This window comes from Elephas maximus, chromosome 2 (genome assembly GCF_024166365.1).
Source record: "Elephas maximus indicus isolate mEleMax1 chromosome 2, mEleMax1 primary haplotype, whole genome shotgun sequence".
NCBI lineage: Eukaryota > Metazoa > Chordata > Mammalia > Proboscidea > Elephantidae > Elephas > Elephas maximus.
This window is the reverse complement of record NC_064820.1, coordinates 6,252,906-6,280,280: the sequence shown is the minus strand read 5'-3', so window position 1 is coordinate 6,280,280 and position 27,375 is coordinate 6,252,906.

The following is a 27,375-nucleotide window of genomic DNA, read 5'->3' as shown; positions in this document are numbered from 1 at the left end:
GAACCAGGGATGAGTCAGAAGGATGTGAAGGAATCCAGGCCCAGGGAAAATGGAGGAGTAAAGATTGAAAACAAGAGAGGCTACGGAAGGAACAGAAAGAAGACCTACACACACCATAGGACCCAGGCCAATTCTGGTGGATAGTGCGTTCTCTTCGTCTTTAAATACACCCAGTGCTGTTCCTGCCTCATCAAAATTAAGGTTGGTTGGGTGGGTTCTGGGGTGCAGGGCTTGCCCCTCAGTCCTGGTCTTTTAGACACAAGCCTACTCTCAAGCTGTCTATCTTGGTTTCGGTAGATACGTTCATCCTTCTCTGACCAAGTGGCCCCAAGTTGGGTTCAGAAAACCTAAGTACTTCACAATAGGGCCAGCATGTCCCTCTGCCTTTGTGATGATTGTTTGAAAGAGCAGTGTTCCAGGAATCATTTTCAGCCATAAATGCTGATGTCCCAAATTAGCTTCATATTCCCATTTCAGTTAATTGTGAAATAGAACACCAGGGCCTTCCTGGGTTTGGTGGAGAAAGCCAAGCGAATCATTCCAATCTAAAATAAATTGTATACTTTGCACCAAAAATTGCAAAACACCAATCATAATTTAAGAAGTAAAACTCAGAAATGCCAGCAGTTTTGAAAACAGTTTTTAAAATATGGACATTTTCCAACTGAAGAAAGATTTACTTTTAAAAGTTATGATTACATAGGAAGTAACGACTTTCAAAAATACTTTCTAAAACTTTTATCACATTGTATGTTCTAAAGCTAATGAAGGAGCAATAACTGCCAACATCCATTACAGAAAAGCATTTTTGAAATGCAAATTCACTGCATGTATATTCTTTGAGAAGGACACTCACTATTGGTCTAAATAATTTTCTCTTCTTTAAAAACAGAGGTCAAAATGATGATTGACTGAACCTGAGTCTGATGTGAAATTCAAGGTGAACTGCAAAAATTTCAATAGAATGCTATTAATTAATGATTATTGATGACCTTGGTGAATTTGTACTATCTTACATAAATCTACAAATTATTGGCTTCGGAATGAAAAAGTGGAGTCCCTAGGTGGTGCAGATGGTTAATGTGCTGAGTTGCCAACTGAAAGGTTGGAGGTTCAAGTCAATCCTGTTAAAATTAAAAATTCTCACAATATTAAATTTGTGTACGGACTCATAAGCTTTATTATTTTTTTGAAACTCAAAAAATCAAGTCTGAAAGTCAGACAAGAGCTCCCATGCGAGATACAAGATACAGGATTTTTTTTTTTTTTATATATTCAGGTTAAGGATCCCTAGTGGTATAGTTGTTAAAGGGTCAAAAGATCAGCCAATCAAACCCACCAGCTGCTCTGTGTAAGAAAATGTTGCAATCTACTTCCATAAAGATTGTTGCTGTTGTTAGGTGCTGTCTAGTCGGTTATGACTCAAAGCAATGCTATCTATGTACAGCAGAAGGAAACATTGCCTGGTCCTGTGCTATCCTCACAATCCTTGTTATCCTTGAGCCCATTGTTGCAGCCACTGTGTCAATCCATCTCATTGAGGGTCTTCCTCTTTTTCGATGACCCTCTGCTTTACCAAGCATGATGGCCTTCTCCAGGGACTGATCCCACCTGATAATATGTCCAAAGTAAGTGAGACACAGTCTCGCCATCCTTGCCTCTAATAAGCATTCTGGTTGTATTTCTTCCAAGACAGATTTATTTGTTCTTTTGGCAGTCCATAGTATAATCAATATTCTTTGCCAACACCACATTTCAAAGGCATGAATTCTTCTTCGTTCTTCTTCATTCATTTTCCAGCTTTCACATGCATGTGAAATGATTGAAAACACTATGGCTTGGGTCAGGTGCACCTTAGTCTTCAAGGTGACATCTTTGCTTTTCGGTACTTTAAAGAGGTCTTTTGCAGCAGATTTGCCCAATGCAATGTGTCTTTTGATTTCTTGAATGCTGTTTCCATCGGTGTTGATTGCGGATCCAAAGAAAATGAAATCCTAGACAACTTCAATCTTTTCTCCATTTATCATGATGTTGTTTATTGGTCCAGTTGTGAGGATTTTTATTTTCTTTATGTTGAGGTGTAATCCATACTGAAGGCTTTGGTCTTTGATCTTCATCAGTAAATGCCTCAAGTCCTCTTTACTTTTAGCAATCAAGGTTGTGTCATCTGCATAATGCAGGTTGTTAATGAGTCTTCCTCCAGTCCTGATGCCCCATTATTCTTCTAATAGTCCAGCTTCTTGGATTATTTGCTCAGCATACAGATTTAATCAGTGCATAAAGATTACAGCCTTGGAAATCCTGTGGGGTCCTTCTGCTTTGCCCTATAGGGTCACTAGGAGTTGGAATCAACTCAGTAGCAAAGGGTTTGGTTTTTGGTTATAGTCAGGTTAACAACCCAGAGGTCCCTTGGAAGAAAGGCCTGGAATCTACTTTAAAAAAAAAAGCACCCCCTTTGGAAGAAAGGTCTGGTAATCTACTTCTAAAAACACAGCTGTTTCATAACAGAGTTTATAAAGAAAATGTTCTACATTCTACTTTGGTGAGTAGCGTCTGGGGTCTTAAAGGCCTGTGAGCACCCATCTAGGACACTCCATTGGTCTCACTTCTTCAGGAGCGAGGGAGAATGAAGAAAACTAAAGACACAAGGGAAAGATTAGTCCAAAGGACTAATGGATCACGTCTACCGCAGCCTCCACCAGACTGAGTCCAGTACAATGAGATGGTGCCCAGCTACCACCAGTGACTTCTCTGACAGGGTTCACAATATAGGGTCCCAGACAGAGCTGGAGAAAAATGTAGAACAAAATTCTAACTCAAAAAGAAAGACCAGACTTGCTGGCCTGACAGACACTGGAGAAACCCTGAGAGTATGGACCCCGGACACCCTTTCAGCTCAGTAATGAGGCCACTCCGGAGGTTCACCCTTCAGCCAAATATTGAACAGGCACATGGAATAAAACAAGACTAAAGGGGCGCACCAGCCCTGGGGCAGGGACTGGAAAGTAGGAGGGAAGAGGAAAGCTGGTAATAGGGAAACCAGGGTTGAGAAGGGAGAGTGTTGACATGTCATGGGGTTGTTAACCAATGTCTTACAACAATGTGTGTACTGTTTGATGAGAAACTAGTTCTACCCTGACACATGTAGGGTCACCCACCATGAATTGGGGTCAACTCGATGGCAACCAGTTTTTGCAGGATCATGATTCTAAGATTGTTAGCGTGTATCCAAACCAAAACCTATTGCTGTCAAGTCAATTCCGACTCATAGGAATCCTATAGAACAAAGTAGAGCTGCTCCAAAGAGTTTCTAAGGAGTAGCTAGTAGATTTGAACTGCCGACCTTTTGGTTAGGAGCTGTAGCTCTTAACCACCGCACCACCAGGGCTCCTGGCATAAATCTCTCTAAAAGGGCAGACAGAGCAGTGTTTCATTCTGTTGTATGTGCAGTCGCTTTAAGTCAGAGCTGACTTGATGGCACCTAAAGACAACAAGAGGGCAGAAAACGTCTCTACAGAATTCATGCTTCAATGTGTTTTTAAGCAGAACATGCTTTAACTGTTAGCCTGTGGTCACCTGCATGGTGGCTAGTAAGAGCCTGACTTTCTCTGCACCTCAACTATTTCCTTAGGAAATTCTTGCTTGGATATGTCTTGGCAATGTGAAGAATGGAATTTAATTCTCCTGGATTCCAGGTTTTTGGGTTCCACAGAGGTTGGGGTGACCCACACAGGTCATTGTGATATTTGGCACCTTGAAGAAACTGGTTTCTAAAAGTCATCTTTTAGTTAAACAATGTTCTAGATAAATTAGTAAAGACCGTTTTTCTCTAGGCATTAGACTCTTTTGAAGAATTATCTATATGCAATTAGTTTTGAGAAACAGAAATTCCATGTTCAGACTTAAAAAAGAAAAAAAAAAAACCATTGCTGTATAGTGGGTTCCGACTCATGGCAACCCTATAGGACAGAGTAGAACTGCCCCTAGGATTTCCAAGGAGTGGCTGGTTGATTAGAACTGCTGACCTTTTGGTTAACAGCCAGGGTCTTAACCACTGTACCACCAGGTCTCCCAGTTCAGGCTAGAAGCTGTGTATTACAGTAAATTGTTACTGTATAAATACTGGTATGGACCTGTTTCCATGGCAATGTTGATAAAAATGGGGAATAAGAATTTTTGTAAGTTCTTTACTCTTTGGAACATTTTTGGAACATTTTTTAGTTAATATGCTACCCTAATTTGCATGTCATATATTATTTAAACTTCAATAAATTTCTATTGCTGGCTTAATATGACTTTTTTTTTTTTTTTCTTAACAACTGCCCGGACACTCCAGAGAATATCAGTGACCACACCATTTTGCTTGCCTCAGCATCATTCTTAAAGAACTGGACATGGAACTGGTAGAATTTGGGGTCATCAACCCTCTCCCTCATGCTTATCTTACCTCCTTCTCTTTGTTTTTTTCATGAAAGCTTGTCCCAGAATTATCCCTGATTCACCAAATGTACACTTAGCATTTAAGCTATTTATCTTTTTTCTTATTTAGGCCTGAAATCTGGCGTGTTTGATGCTTCATGGAATCGGCTATGGATTTCAATTGTTTTGATAGGGATTTCAATTGAAATTATACTTTCATTGATGTCAAAGTTACATTGAAATTATCATTGCATGATTTGCTTTAAATAAGGAGTGAAGAGTGAAGTGAGGAAGGAAGGTATACTAATAAGATTTGATGATTTACATAATCAAGTGTAATGGAATTTAAAAGTGAGAGCTACTTGGTTCATACTAGATGATTTCTAAGATATGAACACATATCCACTCTACCCTACCCTGATTTATTAAAGGTGTAAAAACAATGTTTCAGTAACTCAATTACTGAAAACGGAGTTTGTCAGCATTAAAAAGGTATATATATACATATATATATAAAAGTATATATATACACATATCTATATTTACATTCTTTCCCTCCCCCCAAGGAAAGGTAAGAGTTTTATAAACTGTTGGGAAGCAAAGTAGGAGTTTGTTGTTGTTGTTGTTAGGTGCCATCAAGTCAGTTATGACTCATAGCGACCCCATGCTTGAGCTCGTTGTTGCAGCCACTATGTCAATCCACTTCATCGAGGGTCTTCCTCTTTTCCACTGACCCTGTACTGTGCCAAGCATGATGTCCTTCTCCAGGGACTGATCCCTCCTGACAACATGTCCAAAGTGTGTAAGATGCAGTCTCGCCATCCTTGCTTCTACTTTGTAAGATGCAGTCTTGCCATCCTTGCTTCTAAGGAGCATTCTGGTTGTAGGAGTTCAGCTATGAGAAAGAAGGGTTGTGATTTCACGGTCATTAGCATGTCAGTGCTGTTGGTGGGAGCCAGCAAGTTGATTCAGACTCATAGAAACCCCACGTGACTGAGTGGGACTGTCTCACAGGGTATCCTAGGCTGTAATATTTTTGGGGGCAGATGGCCAGGTCTTTCTCCCTCGGAGCTGCTGGGAGTCACCAGGGCTCCTTCAGCGTGCCAATAGCACTTTATCTGTTAATTGTTTTAACACCATTGCTTTATTAGGTTTTGTAACCTGCTGCGGGGGTATGGAAAACCCTGGTGGTGTAGTGATTAAGTGCTATGGCTGCTAACCAAAAGGCTGGCAGTTTGAATCTACCAGGTGCTGCTTAGAAACTCTATGAGGCAGTTCTACTATGAGTCAGAATCAACTTGATGGCAACAGGTTTGGTTTTCATTTTGGCTTTGGCTAGGGGGTAGAGTTGAAACCTGACCCTATGAGTGCCAGTATGTTTCCATTTGTCCTTAAACTAGTCCAGGCCAGATTTGGCCTGCTCCACATGTGCAGAAGGGCTAGCTTCAACAGCTAATTAACCTCAACAGAAGATGTAGCAATAGGAGGAACGAATCAGAAGATAATTCATCACCCGGATCCTATTCCGAAACAAGAGGTCTGACAAGAGCCACGTCACCTCCTGTTTCTAGAATTTTCCCTCCCCAGTACACCTGCGTGGCCGCCATCTTGCTGCCGAAATCACGTATGAGCCCTGCTTTCCTGCAGCTCAGGGAGTCTAATCTGAGGAACTTCCTTCCAGCTCTTTGCTCTTCACATTGCAATAAGGTTACTTTCTCTTTCATAAAGACCGGTGTCCAGATAACTGGCAAGTTTGAGTGTGCTGGACAAGGACCCCGGGGTTGGGTAACAGGGTGGGGTTTCTCTCCCTGTCTGGATCCGGGGAGGAGGATCACACAAGCTGCCAGTCCTTCTGAAGGGAAACTGTGCTTAGAATGCCCAGTCACTGGCTGGGAGCAGATGTGTGGGCAACAGAGGGAAAGAAAAAAGAGAGGAAAGGAGGGAAGAAGGGAGGGAGGAAAAGACCTCCACTATTGTCCAGAAAAAAACCGTTGCCGTCCAGTTGACTCAGGCTCATAGCCACTGTTGTCCAAAGTGGGTTTTATTTTTGGCTACAGAGCAACAAAGACTTAGAAGTGACATCCTCTTACTTTGAGCCCCCTCCAGTCTCAGCCTGTTACTGAGACCACTTTACTTGTGGGCAGGTGTCTGTCATTTACCTTCACAGCAGCTGTATAGTGGAAGGATTGCGTATCACCACAGCTGAACCCTGTTGAATCACATTCTAAACAAACTAGTTAAAGCCCCTCATTTGTGGGGAGTTTTGCTAAGCCGAGATTCCTGATTTGCCCGTTTCACCCTTTCCCACGTGAGGTTTTTCCTTATCATGTTTGCATATCCGAGAGAACTTTCAAAGTGTTCTGGATTCAGAATTAGTAGAGACAATAGAAATGTTATCATCCAATCAAGATTTCACATTCTTGTAGCCAACTTATTTTTGGCAACAGGATTTTTAAATCTAAGACTGGAAGTGTCACATCAAAAGCAAACCCAGACTTTGGTAGGGAGAAGCTCTGTTCAGAAGGAAAAGGAGTAAAGGGACTATTGTGGCAGTGGGGGAGGAGTCTACTACAACAGGGGGAACACTCTGACTACAAGATCTGCAAGTGGCTCAGAGTTAGCGAAAACTTATTTTCTTTTATTGAGACTGAGAATAAGCAAGAATAAAAAACCAAAAACCAAACCCAGTGCCATCCAGTTGATTCCAACTCACAGCGACTCCGTAAGACAGAGTAGAACTGCCCCATAGAGTTTCCAAGGAGTACCTGGTGGATTCGAACTGCCAACCCTTTGGTTACCAGCCATAGCACTTAACCACTATGCTACCAGGGTTTCCAAGCCAGAATAAGCAAGGTTAAAAAACAAAGAGCATTTGTAGAGAAGCAGGATAATGGGACCGTATCATTGGATAGCAAGTCAGAATGGTATACACTGAAGCCAGTCCATTCTCAGGGAGCGGCCCTTAAAGAGGGGAAGTATGTTAGCTGGAGTCCCTGGGTAGTGCAGACCTTAATGCACTTGGCTGCTGACCAGAAGGTTGGTGGTTCTAGTCCACCCAAAGCAGCTCAAAAGAAACGCCTGGCAATCTACTTCTGACAGATCAGCCATTGAGAACGTTATGGAGATCCGTTCTGCTCTGACACACACGGGGCCACTGTGAGTCGGAACCGACCGGAAGGCAGCCGGTTTTCAGGGCGGCGCGGGCTGAGGGTGGGCCACGGGGCCACCGTGAGCCCGAACCGACCGGAAGCAGCCTGTTTTCAGGGCGGCTCGGGCTGAGGGTGGGCCACGGGGCCACCGTGAGCCAGAACCGACCGGAAACAGCCGGTTTTCAGGGCGGCGCGGGCTGAGGGTGGGCCACGGGGCCACCGTGAGCCAGAACCGACCGGAAGGCAGCCGGTTTTCAGGGCGGCTCGGGCTGAGGGTGGGCCACGGGGCCACCGTGAGCCAGAACCGACCGGAAGGCAGCCGGTTTTCAGGGCGGCTCGGGCTGAGGGTGGGCCACGGGGCCACCGTGAGTCAGAACCGACCGGAAGGCAGCCGGTTTTCAGGGCGGCTCGGGCCGAGGGTGGGCCACGGGGCCACCGTGAGTCGGAACCGACCGGAAGCAGCCGGTTTTCAGGGCGGCGCGGGCTGAGGGTGGGCCACGGGGCCACTGTGAGTCAGAACCGACCGGAAGGCAGCCCGTTTTAGGGCGGCTCGGGCTGAGGGTGGGCCACGGGACCACCGTGAGCCGGAACCGACCGGAAGGCAGCCCGTTTTAGGGCGGCTCGGGCTGAGGGTGGGCCACGGGACCACCATGAGTCAGAACCGACCGGAAGGCAGCCCGTTTTAGGGCGGCTCGGGCTGAGGGTGGGCCACGGGGCCACCGTGAGTCAGAACCGACCGGAAGGCAGCCCGTTTTAGGGCGGCTCGGGCTGAGGGTGGGCCACGGGACCACCGTGAGTCAGAACCGACCGGAAGGCAGCCAGTTTTCAGGGCGGCTCGGGCTGAGGGTGGGCCACGGGGCCACCGTGAGCCAGAACCGACCGGAAGGCAGCCCGTTTTAGGGCGGCGCGGGCTGAGGGTGGGCCAGGTACCGGAACGTGGGGGAAGGAGAGACGCCCCACCAAAGTGTGGTTCACAAGCACTTGCTTCTGCTTGATCAGTGGGGACAAGCGACTCAGTTACTCATCTGTGAAGCAAAAAGCGGGAACCAGGAGGACCTGCGTCTGCCCTGTCCTAGGTAAACAAGGGCACATTTGCAAGGTTTACCTAAGACATACGGAAAGGGAGATTCTGTGCAGTAAGCAGTTTTCCTGAACGTAAAGGGTGGGGGAGTTCCTTAACCACTGATGTTTTCCGGGATCACAGGGTTCAGGAACACCCAACTTTTATCAGAGCTCTACTATAATTCTTCTCAAAACCCAGGGATTAGGATGTAGAGCTCTTTGGAGAGCATTATTCTGCTCACCACACTAGGAAGCTAACCATATGAATAAGATTTTAAGGCTAGTATTTACCCCTCATACTAGGAACAAGTGATTTTGTGCTAATCGGAAATAACCTTATTTATTTAGCATGTCTTCTAAAGGTCTTACCTAGTAGAGTCATTAGGATTTGGTTAAAACTATTAAAAATGAATTGTTTTAAGATGTGTTAGGTAACCCATGCTTGTCGCTAATTTAGAATGATCTCCACTCTTCATTAACATTGTTTTTAACTGCCACCAAGTCAGTTCCGACTCATGGTGATCTTGTGTTTTCTTCAAAGTCCTTGTTTATTATCTGTCTTACCTGCCTTAACTCGAAGATAAGCTTCCCGAGGGCAGGAACTTCCCATGTTTTATCAATAAACACCCAAAGCTATTCCCCAGTGCTTGGAGAAAAGTAGGAGCTTTATAAACACTGTGGAATCTGTAGATACATGATTGGATGGATGGATGGACAGATGGATGGACAGACGGATGGGTGGATGGGTGGGTGCGTGGATGGATGGGTGGATGGGTAGATAGATGAATCGATAACTCCATAGAAAAGTTTCTTACATTAAGATGCATTCTCAATGAGATAACATATAGTTTCCATTCAATACTTGTTGTTGTTGTTAGGTGCCATCGAGTCGGTTCCGACTCATAGCGACCTCATGCACAACAGAATGAAACACTGCCCAGTCCTGCGCCATCCTTACAATCATTGTTACATTGAGCTCACTGTTGCAGCCACTGTGTCAATTCACCTCATTGAGGTTCTTCCTCTTTTCCGCTGACCCTGTACTTTGCCAAACATGATGTCCTTCTCCAGGGACCGATCCCTCTGACAAAATGTCCAAAGTATGAAAGACACAATCTCGCCATCTTTTCTTCTAAGGAGTGTTCTGGTTGTACTTCTTCTAAGACAGATTTGTTTGTTCCCTTAGCGGTCCATAGTATATTCAATATTCTTCACCAAGACCACAATTCAAAGGTGTCAATTCTTCTTCGGTCTTCCTTATTCATTGTCCACCTTTTACATGCTATTGAAAATACCATGGCTTGAGTCAGGTGCACCTTAGTTTTCAGGTGACATCTTTGCTCTTCAACACTTTAAAGAGGTCCTTTGCAGCAGATTTACCCAATGCAATGTGTCTTTTGATTTCTTCACGGCTGCTTCCATGGGTGTTGATTGTGGATCCAAGTAAAATGAAATCCTTGACAACTTCAATCTTTTATCCATTTATCATCATGTTGCTCATTGGTCCAGTTGTGAGGATTTTTGTTTTCTTTATGTTGAGGTGCAATCCATACTGAAGGCTATGGTCTTTGATGTTCCTTAGTAAGTGCTTCAAGTCCTCTTCACTTTCAGCAAGCAAGGTTGTGTCATCTGCATAACGCAGGTTGTTAATGAGTCTTCCTCCAATCCTGATGCCCCATTCTTTTTCATATAGTCCAGCTTCTCATATTATTTGCTTAGCATACAGATTGAATATGTATGGTGAAAGAATACAACCCCGACACACACCTTTCCTGACTTTAAACCAATCAGTATCCCCTTGTTCTATCCGAACAACTGCTTCTTGATCTATGTAAAGATTCCTCATGAGCACAATAAAGTGTTTTGGAATTCCTATTCTTCGCAATGTTATCCATAATTTGTTATGATCCACACAGTCGAATGCCTTTGCATAGTCAATAAAACACAGGTAAACATCCTCTGGTATTCTCTGGTTTCAGCCAGGATCCATCTGACATCAGCAATGATATCCCTGGTTCCACATCCTCTTCTGAAACCTTCCTGATTTTACAGCAGTTCTCTGTTGATATACTGCTGAAGCTGCTTTCGAATGATCTTCAGCAAAATTTTGCTTGGGTGTGTTATCAATGATATCGTTCTATAATTTCCACATTCAGGTGGATCACCTTTCTTGGGAATAGGCATAAATATGGATCTCTTCCAGTCATTTGGCCAGGAAGCTGTCTTCCATATTTCTTGGCATAGATCAGTGAGCACCTCCAGCGCTGCATCCATTTGTTGAAACATCTCAATGGATATTCCGTCAATGCCTGGAGGCTTATTTTTGGCCTTCAGAGCAGCTTCAACTTCTTCCTTCAGTAACATTAGTTCCTTATCATATGCCACCTCTTGAAATGGTTGAACATCGACTAATTCTTTTTCGTATAATGACTCTGTGTATTCCTTCCATTTTTTTTTGATGCTTTCTCTGTCGTTTAATAATTTCCCCATAGAATCCTTCACTAATGCAACTCGAGGCTTGAATTTTTTCTCAGTTTTTTCAGCTTGAGAAACACCGAGCGTGTTCTTCCCGTTTGGTTTTCCATCTCCAGCTCTTTGCACATGTCATTATAATACTTTGCTTTGTCTTCTCGAGACGCCCTTTGAAATCTTCTTTTCAGTTCTTTGACTTCATCATTTCTTCCTCTTGCTTTAGCTGCTAGAGTTAATTTGTCATACTGTGGGGGCTTGCATGTTGCTGTGATGCTGGAAGCTGTGCCACCAGTATTCACATAGCACCAGTGTCACCCATGGAGGACAGGCTTCAGCTGAGCTTCCAGAATAAGACAGACTAGGAAGAAGGACCCGGAGTCTACTTCTGAAAAGCATTAGCCAGTGAAAACCCTATGAATAGCAGCAGAATATTGCCTGATATAGTACTGGAAGATGAGCCCCCCAGGTTGGAAGACATTCAAAAGATGACTGGGGAAGAGCTGCCTCCTCAAAGTAGAGTTGACCTTAAAGAGGTGGATGGAGTAAAGCTTTTGGGACCTTCATTTGCTGCTATGGCACAATTCAAAATGAGGAGAAACAGCTGCAAACATCCATTAATAATCAGAACCTGGAATGTATGAAGTATGAATCTAGCAAAATTGGAAATTGTCAAAAATGAAATGGAATGCATAAACATTGATATCCTAGGCATTAGTGAGCTGAAATGGACTGGTATTAGCCATTTTGAATCAGATAATCATATAGTCTACTGTGCTGCGAAGGACAACTTGAAGAGGAATGGTGTTGTGTTCATCGTCAAAAAGAACATTTCAAGTCTATACTGAAGTACAATGCTGTCAGTGATAGGATAATGTCCATATGCCTACAAGGAAGACCAGTTAATACGACTGTTATTCAAATTTATGCACCATCCGCTAGGGCCAAAGATGAAGAAATAGAAGATTTTTATCAGCTTCTGCAGTCTGAAATTGATAGAACGTGCAACCAGGGTGCATTGATAATCACTGGTAAATGGAATGCAAAAGATAGAAACAAAGAAAAGGGACTGGTAGTTGGAAAACAAGGCCTTGGTGATAGAAACAATGCTGGAGATCAAATGATAGAATTTTGCAATAGCAACAACTTCTTCATTGCAAATACCTTCTTTCACTGACGTAAATGGTGACTATACACGTGGACCTCACCAGATGGAATGCACAGGGATCAAATTGACTATATCTGTGGAAAGAGATGTAGCCCCATATCATCAGTCAGAAGAAGGCCAGGGGCTGACTGTGGAACAGACCATCAATTGCTCATATGCAGGTTCAAGCTGAAACTGAAGAAAATCAGAACAAGTCCATGAGAGCCAAAATATGACCTTGAGTATATCCCATCTGAATTTAGAGACCATCTGAGGAATAGATTTGACACATTGAACACTAGTGGCTGAAGACCAGGTGAGTTGTGGAATGACATCAAGCACATCATACACGAAGGAAGCAATAGGTCATTGAAAAGACAGGAAAGAAAGAAAAGACCAAGATGAATGTCAGAAGAGACTCTGAAACTTGCTGATTCAATACTTAGATTCTATAATTCTCTAAATCCAGCCATATTAAAGGGAATAATCCTTACCATTGGTATACTTCTGTATTATTTTTTCAAACCACTTCCACATCTACTATTTCATTTAGTTTTCATAATACCATTGATATAACCAGATTAGATATCATCTTTATTTTTAACAGCTAGTAATTTGAAAGTACTAAAAACTAGTAATTTGAAAGGAAGGATAGAGCTGTTCTCTCTGGAATTCCAGCCAAATACATTTGTTCTATGTTAAGCCTAGTGCACAATGTGTGAATCCCACACATGTACAAATGTTAATAAAATATGTGGCTCTGGCTTCCAACCCCCACGTGTCTGTCAGTTTGTCGTACTGTGGTGACTTGTGTGTTGCTGTGATGCTGGAAGCTATGCCACCGGTATACAGATACCAGCAGGGTCACCTATGGAGGACAGGGTTCAGCTGAGCTTCCAGACTAAGACTGGGAAGAAGGACCCAGCAGTCTACTTCTGAAAAGCATTAGCCAGTGAAAACCCTATGAATAGCAGTGGAATATTGTCTGATATAGTGCTAGATGATGAGCCCCCCAGTTTGGAAGGCACTCAAAAGATGACTGGGGAAGGGCTGCCTCCTCAAAGTAGAGTCAACCTTAATGACATGGATGGAGTAAATTTTCGGGACCTAAATTTGCTGATGTGGCACGACTCAAAATGAGAAGAAAAAGCTGCAAACATCCATTAATCATCGGAACCTGGAAAGTACAAAGTATGAGTCTAGGAAAATTGGAAATTGTCAAAAGTGAAATGGAATGCATAAACATCGGTATCCTAGGCATTAGTGAGCGGAAATGGACTGGTATTGGCCATTTTGAATCGGACAATCATATAGTCTAAAAAAACTACTATGCTGCAAATGATAACTCAAAGAGGAATGGAGTTGCATTCATCGTCAAAAAGAACATTTCAAGTCTATACTGAAGTACAATGCTGTCAGTGACAGGATAATATCCATAAGCCTACAAGGAAGACCAGTTAATACGACTGTTATTCAAATTTATGCACCAACCAGTAGGGCCAAAGATGAAGAAATAGAAGATTTTTATCAGCTTCTGCAGTCTGAAATTGATAGAACGTGCAACCAGGGTGCATTGATAATCACTGGTAAATGGAATGCAAAAGATAGAAACAAAGAAAAGGGACTGGTAGTTGGAAAACAAGGCCTTGGTGATAGAAACAATGCCGGAGATCAAATGATAGAATTTTGCAATAGCAACGACTTCTTCATTGCAACTACCTGCTTTCACCAACATAAATGGCAACTATACACATGGACCTCACCAGATGGAACACACAGGAATCAAATTGACTACATCTGTGGAAAGAGATGATGGAAAAGCTCAATATCATCAGTCAGAAGAAGGCCAGGGGCCAACTGTGGAACAGACCATCAGTTGCTCATATGCAAGTTTAAGCTGAAATGGAAGAAAATCAGAACAAGTCCACGAGAGCCAAAATATGACCTTGAATATATCCCACCTGAATTTAGAGACCACCTCATGGATAGATTTGACGCATTGAACACTAGTGACTGCAGACCAGAATTGTGGAATCATATCAAGGACATCATCCATGAAGAAAGCAAGAGGTCACTGAAAAGACAGGAAAGAAAGAAAAGACCAAGATGGATGTCAGAGGAGACTCTGAAACTTGCTCTTGAGCGTCGAGCAGCTAAAGCAAAAGGAAGAATTGATGAAGGAAAAGAACTGAACAGAAGATTTCAAAGGGCCTCTCGAGAAGACAAAATAAAATATTATAATGACATGTGCAAAGAGCTGGAGATGGAAAACCAAAAGGGAAGAACACGCTCGGTGTTTCTCAAGCTGAAAGAACTGAAGAAAAAATTCAAGCCTCAAGTTGCAATAGTGAAGGATTCCATGGGGAAAATATTAAATGATGCAGGAAGCATCAAAAGAAGATGGAAAGAATACACAGGGTCATTATACCAAAAAGAATTAGTCGATGTTCAACCATTTCAAGAGGTGACATATGATCAGGAACTGATGGTACTGAAGGAAGAAGTTCAAGCTGCTCTGAAGGCACTGGTGAAAAACAAGGCTCCAGGAATTGATGGAATATCAATTGAGATGTTTCAACAAACAGATGCAGCGCTGGAGGTGCTCACTCATCTATGCCAAGAAATATGGAAGACAGCTTCCTGGCCAACTGATTGGAAGAGATCCATATTTATGCCTATTCCCAAGAAATGTGATCCAACCGAATGTGGAAATTATAGAACAATATCATTAATATCACACTCAAGCAAAATTCTGCTGAAGATCATTCAAAAATGGCTGTAGGAGTATTCTGACAGGGAATTGCCAGAAATTCAGGCTGGTTTCAGAAGAGGACGTGGAACCAGGGATATCATTGCTGATGTCAGATGAATCCTGGCTGAAAGCAGAGAATACCAGAAGGATGTTTACTTGTGTTTTATTGATTATGCAAAGGCATTCGACTGTGTGGATCATAACAAACTATGGATAACACTGCGAAGAATGGGAATTCCAGAAAACTTAATTGTGCTCATGAGGAATCTTTACATAGATCAAGAGGCAGTTGTTCAGACAAAACAAGGGAATACTGATTGGTTTAAAGTCAGGAAAGGTGTGCGTCAGGGTTGTATTCTTTCACCATACCTATTTAATCTGTATGCTGAACAAATAATACGAGAAACTGGACTATATGAAGAAGAACGGGGCATCAAGATTGGAGGAAGACTCATTAACAACCTGCGTTATACAGATGACACAACCTTGCTTACTGAAAGTGAAGAGGACTTGAAACACTTAACTGATGAAGATCAAAGACCACAGCCTTCAGTATGGATTACACCTCAACAAAAAGAAAACAAAAATCCTCACAACTGGACCAATGAGCAACATCATGATAAACGGAGAAAAGATTGAAGTTGTAAAGGATTTCATTTTACTTGGATCCACAATCAACAGCCATGGAAGCAGCAGTCAAGAAATCAAAAGACGCATTGTATTGGGCAAATCTGCTGCAAAGGACTTCTTCAAAGTGTTGAAGAGCAAAGATGTCACCGTGAAGACTAAGGTGTGCCTGACCCAAGCCATGGTATTTTTAATAGCATTATATGCGTGTGAAAGCTGGACAATGAATAAGGAAGATCGAAGAAGAGCTGATGCCTTTGAATTGTGGTGTTGGTGAAGAATATTGAATATACCGTGGACTGCCAAAAGAACAAACAAATCTGTTTTAGAAGAAGTACAACCAGAATGCTCCTTAGAAGCAAGGATGGTGAGACTGCGTGTTACATACTTTGGACATGTTGTCAGGAGGGATCAGTCCCTGGAGAAGGACATCATGCTTGGCAGAGTACAGGGTCAGCGGAAAAGAGGAAGACCCTCAACGACGTGGATTAACACAGTGGCTGCAATAATGAGCTCAAGCATAACAGCGATTGTAGGGATGGCGCAGGACCGGGCAGTGTTTCATTCTGTTGTGCGTGAGGTCGCTATGAATTGGAACTGACTAGACGGCACCCAAGAACAACAACAACTGGCTTCCAAAGTCTGGCTTTAAAAAGTGTATTTCAGGTGTTTACAAACCCCAGGGAGGTCTGTGTGGGAGAGTGGAAACCTTATGGTCTTTGGTAGTATGATCCCAGGACTACCCTTATTCTTTGGCAAGATTTTCTTATGTGAAAAAGAAAGAAAGAAAAATAAACCTGTTGCCTTCCAGTCAATTCTGACTCACAGTGACCCTATAGGACAGAGTAGATTTGCCCGGTAGGGTTTCCAAGAAGTGGCTGGTGGTAGATCTTTTGATAAGCAGCTGAACTCCTAACCACTGCACCATCAGAGTTCCCGTTATAAAATAGGGATAACAAAAACCAAAAGCCAAACCCATTGGTGTTGAGTTGATTCTTACTCATAGTGACCCTATAGGACAGAGTAGAAGTGCCCCGTAGTGTTTCCAAGGAGAGCCTGGTGGGTTCAAACTGCCAAAATTTTGGTTAGTAGCCATACCTCTTAACCAGTACACCACCAGGGTTTCCAATATAGGGATACTAATACAATTATTTAGATCCCTGGTGGTGCAGTGGTTAAGAGCTACAGCTGCTAAGAAAAAGCTCTGCCGTTCGAATCCACCAGCCACTCCTTGGAAACCCTATAGGGCAGTTTTACTCTGCCCTATAGGGTCGCTATGAGTTAGAATCAACTCAACAGCAATGGGTTTGATTTTTTTTTTAATACCATTATTCAAGATTGAAAGTAGATCACATAACTAAAATTTCTGGTTCTAGGGACTGTAGCTCTCTAAAAAGTTCAAAGTGCAAAATTATAGTTCTACGTGATGACGGCCAGTCTTACAGATCTCTACAGAGGTTCTGGCCTCAAAAGCCACTTCAGAGGGAAGAGTTAAATGACTTTTCCCAAAGTCAAGGGGCACTTTAGAGACTGAAACCAGAGGACATCATCAAAACTAGTAGCCAGGCTTACAGAAGTTGTGTTTCCTATGTCCCTTCCTTCCTTTGAAAAGCCTCCCAGTGAGTAAATTTCTTAGCATTAGACTCCGTTACATGACTCTTTCCTCTTTTTAATTTTTTTCTTTGCTCTTTCCTACATGCAGAAAAAGAATAAAACCATCCAGGAGACCTTTTTCCTGACAAACAACCCCTAAATGCAAGAAGACACTTCTTCTCCTTCCTTGAAAAGAAAACAGCCCTCAAATCCTGTCTTTCTGATAGGATCCTCACATACCTTCTTTCAGACCCATTAAGAGCATGGCACCTCCTTCCATGACTTTGCTATTATCTAGCAAACGCCAATTTATTTTATGATATCTAATTGATTACGCTTTGCTTCTCAAGACATTGATATTCTGTGTTCCAAGCATCAGGCACCTGAATGAACCCCTTGTAGTGGCAAATTTTTCTGTGTCATCAGATTGAAGTGTCTGCAGGCTGCTACCAGATAAGCTGAGAAGCTTCACGTTTTCTTTCCATAGACAGTGTGCACCAACAGAATGTAAACCAACACCTACGGAACAATGCTTACATAAATCTCTGCCATGTGTATTCAAGGACTTCTGGAGAAGTTTATTTTGCTGGTATTATTTCAGTGTCAGCTTTTAAAAGCAAACCAGGTTGCTTGGACTTTTAACCAGGATAAAGGGTTTCCATAGAAACTTCCTGGTGAAACATATTGCCAAATCTACATTTTGACCCTTGTCCAAGAATAATTATTAAGGACGTTTCATTATTTTTAAAGAAGAAATAAAAGGAAGAAGAGGACAAGAAGGACAAGAAAAGGAGAACCAGAAGAAGGAAAAGGACAAGGAGAAGGAGGAAATATCTTCTTGGCTTCACACTGAGTTGGCTTATTTCAAACCTCCCTTAGCAAGATCTTACTCAAAGAAACTTTGTGGTGTTGTTGTTGTTAGGTGTTGTTGAGTCAGTTCCGACTCATAGGGACCCTGTGCACAACAGAACGAAACACTGCCCAGTCCCGCACCATCCTGACAATCATTGCTATGCTTGAGCTCATTGTTGCCGCCACTGTGTCAATCCACCTCATTGAGGGTCTTCCTCTTTCCCGCTGACCCTGTACTCTGCCAAGCATGATGTCCTTCTCCAGGGACTGATCCCTCCTGACAACATATCCAAAGTATGTAAGACGCAGTATTAACTACCCGTAATCATTTGCTTGTTTTAATCATTTGCTTGTCTTGGAAGAAGTACAGCCAGAATGCTCCTTAGAAGCAAGGATGGCGAGACTGCGTCTCACATACTTTGGACATGTTGTCAGGAGGGGTCAGCTCCTGGAGAAGGACGTCAGGCTTGGTAAAGCACAAGGTCAGCGGAAAAGAGGAAGGCCCCCAAAGAGATGGGTTGGCACGGTGGCTGCAACAAGAGGCTCAAACATAACAATGATTGTGAAGTTGGTGTAGGGCCGGGCAGTGCTTTGTTCTGTGGCACATAGGGTTGTTATGAGTCAGAACCAACTTGAAGGCACCTAACAACAACAACAACAACGACAACAACAACAACAATCAGTTGCCGTGGAGTCAACTACAAATCACGGCAACCCACTGCGTGTCAGAGGAGAACTATATTTCGTTAAGTTTTCAACGGGTGATTTTTCAGAAATAGATCACCAGGCCTTTCTTCTGAGTTGTCTCTGGATGGACTTGAACCTCCAACTTTTTAGTTATTAGCCAAATGTGCTAACCATTTTTACCACCCAGGGACTCCAGTGGTATTGACTGTTTGGGTATAAATCTCAAGAAACTTTTTTTTTTTAAGTAGGCGTAATGGTTAATGTTACTATCAACTTGGCTATGCCATGATTCTCAATAGTTTGGCAGACATTATATTATCATTCTCCATTTTGTGATCTGACGTGACAGTCAGTTAGTTGGATTGACCTTGGGGGTGTGGCCTGCATCCAGTATATATGGATGTTCTGTCAAAGCTCAAGTTCCCTTTTGATCCTGCGCTCCTCTCATCATCCTCTGACCTTTGGTTACTGGGGTGTGAGAAACCTTCAGCCTGCTGCCTGACCTGAAGATTTTGGATTCACCAGCTCCCACAATCCCGTTTGCCAGCAGCCTGCCGCCTGACCTGCAGATTTTGGGTTCAGCAGCCCCTGCAACCACATGAGTCGGGAGAAACCTCCAGCCTGATGCCTGACCCACGGATTTGGGACTTGCCAGCCTCCACAGTAGGTCTTCACATTAAAACTCAAAAAACCAGATCCATTGCCATTGAGTTGATTCTGTCTCATAGAGGCCCTTAGTGGCCCGGTAGAACACTCACATTTGGGGGGAAAAAGAAAAAAAGCTGTTCTGTGTCTATGTGCTGCATAAGCACATATACGAGAATACCGTGTGCTCAAGCTGTGTGTGGGGGAATGTTTGGGGTTAAATGATGAGTCACTAACAACAAAAACCTATCCAAGTCTAGTGTGTGTGGAAACTGAGCAACTTCTATTTGGCTGAGCTGATTGAGCACATTGTGGTCTTAAATATCATCTCAATATATCAGTGTTCACCAAGAGTTCTTATGAGGGTAAGCTGTATAAGCAAATGCTGATTTCAGGTAACTAGAAAACTTACCCTCACACTTACATAAAAGACACTCAAAATAGGTCAGCTTCCTTCTATGAAACCTCATAATTCGCACTGACGCATAATAGACGGTTTGCATTGTTTATCTGTGTAGAATTAATATGGCTCCATTAAGATGCTAGTTTGTGCATTGTAACTTGCTTTTAATGGTATTTAGTTTTTATTAATGCAGAGACTCATCAGGTGTACACTATCTGTAGACTCTATTCATATTTTATAAAATTAATCAATCATGGTAATAATTGTTTTTCACAAGTTTCTCTTAGTAGGACTTCTTGGAAACACGGGCCCAAGCTTGTCAAGATTAACTTTTTGCACTTACTGTCTGGCTCCCTGGAATGCTTTTCTCACTACTGTGTGCCCAGCTGTGGCTCCTCTAATTCTCAACTTCAAAGTTTCTTCTTCAGAAAGGCCTTCTCTGCTATGATAGATTATGTGATGGCTGATTTTGTGCATCCCCTTGGTCAAGCCATGATGTGTAGTTGCTTGGTCAAATGCGAGTTTAGGTGCTGTTATGCAGTGGTCGGGTGTGATTAAATTAGCATACCTTCAGCAAAGCAAATTATCCTTCATAATGTGGGTGGACCTTAGCCAATCATTCGAAAGCCTAAGAGAAAAAGAGTTTCCCCAGCATGTAGTCTGCCTCCAGACTATAAATAGACATCTTACCAGAACTTCTCTACTCTTCTTGTGGCCTGACCTGCAAATTTTGGGACACAAGACTGCAAGAATCTGCAGCCTGTCACCTGACCTACAGATTTTGGCCTTGCCATCCCCCACAATCACATGAATCAATTCCTTATTTTAAATGAAATGCTGTAGATATTTGCATAGTTGATATGGATATTGGTATAAATAGGAGCCCTGGGGCATAGTGGTTAAAGTGCTTGTCTGCTAACTGAAAGGTCAACAGTTTGAAACCAGCAGCTGCTCCATGAGAGAAAGATGTGGCAGTCTGCTTCCATAAAGAGTACAGCCTCCGTGGAGCAGTTCTCCTTTGTCCTATAGGGTGACTATGAGTTGGAATCAACAGCAACATTTTTTGTTTTTTTATAGATATAGATACAGATATAAATTATACAGCTGTAGATGAGATAGAGATATATCTTACTGGCACTGTTTCTCTAGAGAACACTAAGACAGAGTAGGATGGATCCTTTGTGTTGAAATCACACAATATCCTTCTCTTCTCCTCATTTGTAATTAAAATATCGCTTGAACAATGAGTCTGTCAGGATTCTTAGTTGCAAGCCACAGAACAACTTCTGAAGCGGAAAATGACTTTATTTAAAGGATGTTGACGAGTTTAACAAGTGGCTGTTTGGGGATAGCACAGTCCATGAGAAGATGCTAAATTGCACTGCTAGATTCAGTGCACAGAATTTGATAGTGGAACTATCTCAATAGTGACTGTCCATCTTAATTATGGGGAACAAGGTTTACCTTAACACTGCTGATTAAGAATATGTGCATATATACTTAAGTCAAAAGATAGTCGTATGGCAGGTTAACAATAATTTATATGTTGGTTTGAGTAAGTCCTACCTTCAGATGAACAGACTAAACTGCTTTTCTAGGCTCTCTGAGCGGCAAAGATTTCTTATAATTAGCATATAGTGGGAAAGTTTGGTAAACTGAGAAATGACTTATTTACTTTAAAATTCTATCAGAATCAATTTTCTGCTTTCACAAAGGAAAATTGGTTCAGCTAATGAGAAACACCAGAGTAGGAAGCTTACCTAAAAAAAAAAAAAAAATACATAGCATTCTCATCTCTTCAGATTTCCCAATACTGAAACACATGAACTAAATAATATGCTCATGCTTACATCTATATTTGTGAATATGCTTGAACATATGATAGACTGGGATTTAACCTACTCTTCTATCTCTCGGCTCTTTAAAATAGGCACTAAGCTCTATGTTCATGTTGTATAACCATGACTCCCAGATTCAATCCATCTATCTGTTCATCCATCCATCCCTCCATCCCGCCATCCCTCCATCCGTTAATCCCTCCATCCCTCCATCCCTCCATCCCTCCATCCCCCATCCCTCCGTCCCTCCGTCCCTCCGTCCCTCCGTCCCTCCGTCCCTCCGTCCCTCCGTCCATCCACCCACCCACCCACCCACCCACCCACCCACCCACCCATCCACCCATCCACCCATCCACCCATCCACCCATCCATCCATCCATCCATCCATCATCCATCCATCCATCCATCCATCCATCCATCCATCCATCCATCCATCCATCCATCCATCCATCCATCCATCCATCCATCCATCCATCCATCCATCCATCCATCCATCCATCCATCCATCCATCCATCCATCCATCCATCCATCCATCCATCCATCCATCCATCCATCCATTCCATCCATCCATCCATCCATCCATCCATCCATCCATCCATCCATCCATCCATCCATCCATCCATCCATCCAAGCATCCATTGAGCTGTAATTAAAAATAATGAATGGATAAATACACAGTGGAAATCTAGAAAGAATATATCATCCATAATATACAAAAAGTATTTTCAACAATTTCTTATTTCAGGAGGGTCTTTTGTGATTGTTGAGAATATCTAATGCATTCCCTTATATCTAAACTGAGGAAATAGAAACTCAGAGAGATTAAAGAACCTAGCCAAACTCACACAGCTTCTTAATGGCTTTGTTGGAACTTGAATGCATCTTTTTAACTTCAGCATCTTGCTCGTATTTATTTCAATGGTGTATCACTCACCAGAGAAGGTTAACTTTAAGAAGCATCTTTCTTCTGTCGTAAGAAAAAGCTTTTCTATGTTAGCAAGATTTGTTTGGTGTTAAGCAGCCCTGATTATCTGCTGATTTCAAATTGTTCCTTATGAATGGGGTTCTGGCCAAGGTGGCCCAAGGAAGCACAGAGGAAGGACGCTCTGACTCAAACTGAGAGCACAGTGGTGGGTCAGGAAGAGTTACTGCCAATGGACACAGACAGGCGACCAAACTTGTCCACTTTATTGTTACCCTTTTCACCCTCAGACCTCTGTTCATAAATGTAAGTGGTTTACTCTCTCTGGTTTCATTAACTAAGATAGCTTTTCTTTTTTCAGCAATCAAAAAAAATTTTTTTTTTTTTTTTTTTTTACATAATGAGGCCCCTGGATCATCATTATTTTATTCCTATTTCTATTTTCATTTCATACTGTTCAAAGATTATGAATGATATCATCTCATTAATTCACTGTTGGCAGGAACAAATCCTTGGAGATGCATAATTGGGACAACTTTGGCACACATTTTTGGCAGAACCTGGGGGATTTTGTCTGTAATTCAAGAGTATCTATGCCTGCGGAAACCCTTTAGAAAGCAAGCCACCAAATTACTTCTGTTTTATTATGTTGAAAGAACTTCTTTCCAAGGCAGTACACATACTATTAAATAAGAAATAGGATGTAAAAATTGCTATGGCCAGATGGTTATATAAATATTTTTCAAATGGTCTAGGTAGCATTATTACGCAAACCATAGGAGGGGGGCCATAGATTTGAAGGCTAGAGAGGCTTTTAACCATTTCCACACCTCTCCTAACACCAACAACCTCCTCAATTGGGAGAAAGGGCTCAGTGGAAATGCTTCCAAACAACGATGGACTCACCCCAAACTGCAATTTCTATCAACAGTTTCTCAGCATGAAAATTGCTAGCAGGGAGCTTGGTGCATGAACACGAGCAAGCACTGGGGATCTCTCGGAACTACATTTATTAAAATGAAAAACTTTGATCCGATGAGCTGACAGTTTTAGAAATAATTTTTACTCAACCAACAGGAACACTCTGCAAATAGACAGTGAAGACTGAATAACTACGTTCCCCATTGCGTGTGTCATCAAACATACAATTAGCAATGGCATCCTAGGGACTTGTCACAGCTGAGAAATAGCAGGATAAGCTCAGTTAGCGTTCTCAACACTATAATCTTAAATGAATGCAGCAAAACACCTATACTTATAAATAAGAATAAAATATCTTTAGCTTCATATTAAATTATATCGTGTTTTCCCCATAGTTAAAATTCCAGATATATTCTTCCATACAACTTCATGCAAGTTCCCTAAAACAATATTAAATAGTTTTATGAACTGTTATGAGAAAACTGAAGACACTGGTAATTTCTTAGGCATATTAAGATCCAAAGTAGTTATTAAAGAATATCATAAGCGTCCACAGAAGCAGAGAAGTTCTGTGAACTTACATTATCAACATCACTTTAGTCCATCATCCTATTTCTGATAAAGTTTCTTTTGTAAGGCCAATATAGTAATATTTAGATTAATAGATCATCTTTCTTCCTAAACATTGTTTCCTCACATTGCATCATTCTTTATACATAAAAACAGATTTTTTTTTCCATTTAAAGGACTTAGTCTGTTATCATAATAAGAATTCTGAGCAAATTCTGTTGGCAGAAATGGAATTAAAATTGACCTTTCTGCATGTGCCGTTCATTTGCTCAGCCAATAAGGATTTATGAAATTTCTCTCTATTGTGGCTTTCCAGAGCTTTGTGAAATAAAACAAGTGTAAGATATGATTGCTGCCATGTGGCAAGAATAAAGGGGGAAGTGGTGAATCAAGTATACAATTGCCTTGCTAAGAAAAACACAAATAGAGCAGTCATGCATAGGTCCTCTGCTTCCTCTCCCTGCTGCGGCATTTGTGTCCTTCCCGGCAGCACTATTGTCTCCGAGAATGTCTCAGCCACCACTGCAGCTTCAACTCACGTTCCCTATTTTAATATTCAGCACTCAAAAAGAACACTTAAAGATATCAATGTGCAGTGTGCTTTATATCCCTGGAGGAAATCAAAACAACCTCAAAGATAAATGGCCTCAGTTCCTTGTTCTCCTAAAATGATGCATCCCTTTTCTCCATTTTGGAAAGAGTGGTTGAAATTGGATGCCAATTTATATATCTTTGTGAATTTCTCTGGCTTTCAGCAATGTATCCTAATTCTTCTGTCGAGATGTAAGAAAAAAATATTTCATTGCGTTCCTGATAGAGAAAATGGTGCTACCTTCTATTTTACATTTGTGACCTAAATATCATCTTCTTCCTTCCCGCAGGTTTTTGCCATTCTGAAGGATTCCCAGGCTGTCTTCCACGTACACGGAAGGGAGGCGCCTATTATTTCTACCACTGTCAACAGTGCCAACATTTTTTTAACTTGTCTGCCATCCCTCTTACCACTTCCAATTGGAAATAATGACTTTGCAATTCACACACGACCAAAGGATAGAAGCTTCAAAGTCTCCCCAAATACATCTCAAACCATGTCTTTTTGGCTCCGTAGAGTTGGCCTAATTAAAAAATAATAATAATATCTTAATATGTCTTGCGAGTAAGTTTTAAAGCTTGTCAATGTTTACATTTATTTCTGACACTTAGAGAACTGAAATGACAAATTGCATTGCAGCAGTATCTTTTATGCTGCAGGACACTGGTAGCATTTTCTACTTTGTCCTCACATGGGGTTGTAATGCAGTGTTTATCTTTAACTGAGTGAACAATTTATTGCTAAGAAGAAGGCAGTCCACGTACAACAAAGAAACTAAGGGCTCTTTTCTCCTGCCATTTAAAGCTTAAATGACTCATTGTAATCTTTTGTTTTGCATCTCAACATTTACTCTCCTCTCTAAAGTATATGGTTTTTGTAGATCTTGCTATTTTAAAAAGAGAAAACGTTTGTTTGGGGGGTAGTGTGCCTGAATAAAAATGGAAGACTCCCACAACGCAATGATTCATGCATATGTGAGGAAAGCTCTGTCATCCTGCATGACTTACAGAGAGTTATGAGACAGCCAGGGCCCGGACAGTGTCCCCGGCGCTTTAGAAGTGGCTCTTTGCCCCTGGGCAGCAGGCATCTGCTCATGGCCCTAGCGGGTGCTGGGGATGCCCATCCACGTGCTGCCTGGAAGGCCACTTTTGTGTGAAGAATTGCGGGGCCATGGAAAGCAATTCACCGAACAAAGAGGACCCCAACCCTCCAGACTGTGAGAAAGTATCAGGCTCACTGAAGGGAGGAGTGATTCTGGGTATAGTTGGTATCCACCATACTGACCTGTACTTGGCCCCAGCTTCACCGCCTTCCCATTTAGAGGTGGCATGTAGAGGTAGGACTACAGATAAAAAAGGACAGAGCCATTTTCCCAAGAACGGGTGATGAGGTGGTAAGCTTGCCGTTTCCTCACGAGAGGGCAGATGTATACCCTAGTTCTTCCATCTAGCTGCAGAAAGTCATGTCATCAATCTGAAGGCCTCAGCACGCATGGTGGGAGCCTCAGTCTCAGGGCCAGCTGTGTCTATGTAGGGGTGGAGAAGCCTGACTCTCAGGCTAAGGACAACAGGAGCTTGGGTGGTTACAAACAGCTGCCACTGAAGAGCTGGTCAGATTGCATGGTGGATGCAAGGTGAGTGTCCTTGGGGACTCCTGGGAAGGAGTAGGGTATGTTTTGCTAGTACATTATCAGGAGATGCAAGAGCTTCAAGAATGAGTGACTATGGGGCCATTGGTGCCCCAGTTTGGTATGGCTGGGGAACCTATGTTCCTCTTGCTGAGCTACTGTGATCTAGGCTGAGCCAGACACTGGCCAGTTGTATGTCTCAAGGCCCTATAACAGGGGTCCCAGGGGCTTTATGAACTAAAGTGAGAGGAGAATTCCACGGTCAGTATTCCATGATGGCAGATGGGGTAAGAGGACATACCTGGGAGTGTTCTCTTTGTGAACATAACAGGGTTAGGACCAGGGACCAATCTCTGCCTTCAAGTTTACCCTTTCAAGACCCAGTATATGTATATATATAGCTACCACTGAATGTTGTACTTCTAGGGTTCATTGGGAAGCTACTGTCCCCCTGACAGTAAGGGCTGCTGGAAGGCAACACCTTATGTAATAGTTTGAAAAAGAAAAATAGACATGTGCCTAAAATGACTGTTTTTACAGGGTATTGTACGAAGTAGTGCTGAATCATTGAATTTTTGGTAGGAAAATTATGAATTTTAAAAAATTTTTATTTTGTACATATTTGTACCTCTGGACTCTGGGGGTACTCTGGGCATAGAATTTGTGTTCACAAGGAGACCTCATATGTGCTTCTGGGTGCCGAAGTTATGATTTGTGGAATAAGGCATAAAACAAAAACCATCTTACCTAACCAAAAATTCAGACACACTCAATGATTCAGCATGCCCTCCTTTACTGAAAACACATGTTGTTATTAGGTGCTGTCGAGTTAGTTCCAACTCACAGTGACCCTATGTACAACAAAACGAAACACTGCCTCATCCTGCACCATCCTCACAACTGTTGTTATGTTTAAGCCCGTTATTGCAGCCACTGTGTCAATCCATCTTATTGAGGGTCGTCCTCTTTTTTGCTGGCCCTCTACTCTGCAAAGCATGACGTCCTTCTCCAGGGACTGGTCCTTCCTGACAACATGCTCAAAGTATATGAGACAAAGTCTTGCCATTCTTGCTCCCAAGGAGCACTCTGGCTGTATTTC